At 42.2% G+C, this 3,125-nt stretch overlaps 1 pseudogene; it reads left to right on the plus strand.

Moving 5' to 3' along the window:
- Positions 1 to 2,169: 2,169 nt before the first annotated feature.
- On the plus strand, positions 2,170 to 2,624 carry LOC116811506 (ubiquitin-ribosomal protein eS31 fusion protein-like; annotated as a pseudogene).
- The last annotated feature ends 501 nt before the right edge of the window (positions 2,625 to 3,125 follow it).

A 3,125-nucleotide genomic window follows, 5' to 3' on the forward strand; every position in this document is an offset into this window, starting at 1 on the left:
AGAGCAGCAGAGAGAAAGCCCAGGGAGCATATGCTAAAAAACCTGGGAAGAAAAATGCAAAATCCAGCAGCCTTAGAGGTGGCCTGAGGAAAGAGTTTAGGTTAGAAATATCTGTGCCATAAGAATAATGGGCATCTATGTTCCTCCAAGAACATCAGGATAACCAAGGAGCATTAAACACCAAGATAAGAAGGAAACACAATAAGGAAACCAGCTTAAGCTCAAGGAAATTAGAGACTCGGGGGTTCATTTTGCAGCAACTGCTGATTGTGTGATTGAAAATGAATTTCTTAACATCATTGAGCTTTAGTTGTAAAGGAGAGGCAGTAATACCTACCTTGCAGGGTTACTGGATTGTTATATATGTGACAGCAACTAAGACAGACTGCTTAATAGCACACATTGGATATCGTGACCCACAGAAAATATTCTAAATGGGGGTCGGCAAACTATGTTCATGGGCCAAATGTGGCCCACTGCTCATGTTTATAAATAAAGTTTTATTAAAACACAGTCATGCCCATTCATGACATACTGTCCACGGCTGTTTTCCTGCTGCAGCAGCAGAATTGAGCCATTGAGACAGATAGCATATGGCCCAAAAAGTGGAATACATTTACTACCTGGCTTTTGCAGAAAATGTTTGTTGATCCCTGGTCTAGAACATCAGTTAATCACCAATCATTTGGGAATAACAATAAGCTTCCATCTGTTGACCACCTGTTATGTCTGGTCATATGTGATTTCATTTAATCTTATAGGTATTACGATCTCCATTCTAATTTTGAGAAAACTGAGGTTCTCAGGTGTTATTTTCCCAAAATCATGCCATTGAAAACACCAACATTCTGATTTCAAAGTCAATTCTACACTGATTCTCAGTGGCATTTTTATGAAAAAGTAAGGATACAATGCAGGAAGAGGGGAAAAGAGTCCTAGGGCAGCCTCGTGGGTCTGCATAGTGTTCTTCCTTTTTCCTCTGCCATCTGCAGTGGAACCACCACGAAAAGGCAGATTTTCAAAGACAAAACTGTGCACCTCATTTCTCGAAACCCAGCGAGGTCAGGCTCCTCCAGTCTCATCTCTTTTGTGCTCCCACTCTTCCCTCGGCTGGCTGGCTTTGGCTCTCTCCTATATCCCCAGCCCCTAAACATGCATATTCCCGGACCAAACCAATGGTCAGGCTGCTTATTCTCGTGGCCCAATAATGAGATGGAGATGAACTGGGAGAGAAGAGAGTTTTCATTTCTGTAACCGGGTGCAGGGAGAAGACCTAGAAATTATCACTAGACCAACTCAAAATTACAAACTTTTCCAGAGCTTATATGCCTTCTAAGCTATATGTCTACGTCTAAGTGTGTATTCATCTAAAGCTATAACTGATTAACTTCTTCTAATCCATAACTAAGGTCTGAGTCCTGGAGACCTTCCTCTGGAGCCTCAGTAAATTGACTTAATCTAGATGGGTCCAGGTGCTGGGGTGATTACCCTTACCTTGTCTCCTGCTAAAGAATGGAGGTTTGGGGAGTTTCTTCAGACCCCCAATAAACTTGTTTGTGGAGGCCTGGGGAGTTTCTTCAGACCCCCCAATAAAACTCTTTAATCCTAAAAGGATCCTGTTAAGAATTCCTTCATTATCTTATCATGCTTCAAGGCCCAGGAGAGGCCTGGGCAGAACTCTTGGTGGGCTTTTGTTACATTCCAGCCTTTGTATAAGGACACTGGCTCTTTCAGCTTTTAATATTTAACTTCACCACTCAGTCAGTGCTGAAACAGTTGTTACGGAGGCCTGCCTGCTCAGCTGTTAGTGAGGCCTGGCCTGCCACATGCATACCCAAGTATTCCCTAGTTAACTCTTAGTTAACACTTTCAAAATATCAACTGGAATGTCACTTCTTCAAATGAACCATCTCTCCCCCAAGACTGAGTCAAATCCCCTTATAAGATACATATACTTGCATATATATTTGTATGTATAAATGTATACATATTCATGTATCTGTATCCTTCACTGCACTTAGAAGAGTTGTAAATTCACATTTATTTGTGTAATTATTTAACCACTGAGGTAGGAACCCATCTAGTTTTGATGGTCCTTGTATTCCTAGAAAATGTTACAGCACCTGCCTCAGAGTGGGAGTGTAATAAATACTTTTTGGATTTTTAAAAATGCAGATCTTTGTAAAAATGGAGAAGACCATCATTCTCAACACTGAACCATTGGATACAATAGAAAATGTAAAGGCCAAGACCCAGGATAAGGAAGGAATTTCTCCTGACCAGCAAAGACTGATCTTTGCTGTCAAGCAACTGGAAGATGGACGTACTTTGTCTGACTACAACATTCAAGAGGAGTCCACTCTTCATCATGTGTTGAGATTTCATGGTGATGCTAAGAAAATGAAGAAGCCTTACGCCATTTCCAAAAAGAAGATGCATTACAGAAAGAAGGTTAGGCTGGCTGTCCTGAAATACTCCAAGGTGCATGACAATGGCAAAATTGGTTGCCTTCATGGGAAGTGCCTTTTAGATGGATGTGGTGCAGGAGGTTTTATGGCCAGCCACTTTGACAGGAATTATTGTGGCAAATGTTGTCTTATTGCTTCAACAAACCAGACAAGTAATCATGTATGAGTTAATAAGAGACATGAGCTAAAAAAATAAAAGTCATAGGTTGAAATAGAGATTGTTCAGCCAGTTGACATAAGGTAGAGCACTGACAAGGAGAAGCTGCTCACCTTTAGTGGTGGTTATGTTCGGAGCTAGCAGAAAAGCCTCCTGACTTCCTCCAGGACTCAGGGAAGGCAGGGGAAAGAGGACTTTGGTGTCTTAGTCCCTTCTCACCTCTTTGGCATTACTTCCTTCCCTCCCAACCTCGCACCTTATAATCTACTAACTCCAAACCAACAGGAACTCCCCTCCCACGCCCTACATTCAAACACCCTAGGTTTACATGTGCAGGTGTGCACACACACACACACACACACACACACACACACAAAGGCTGTTATCTCCCAACTTCCTGAGAAATGCTTATGCAGGAGTCTAAATCCTGAGCCCCTTCCAGGGTTTGCCTTGAGTCTTTACTTCTTCAAGGGCCCCTCCCTAACCCGAATGCCTCAGAT

Source organism: Hylobates moloch, unplaced genomic scaffold (genome assembly GCF_009828535.3).
Source record: "Hylobates moloch isolate HMO894 unplaced genomic scaffold, HMol_V3 SCAFFOLD_7, whole genome shotgun sequence".
In the NCBI taxonomy this organism is placed as follows: Eukaryota; Metazoa; Chordata; class Mammalia; order Primates; family Hylobatidae; genus Hylobates; species Hylobates moloch.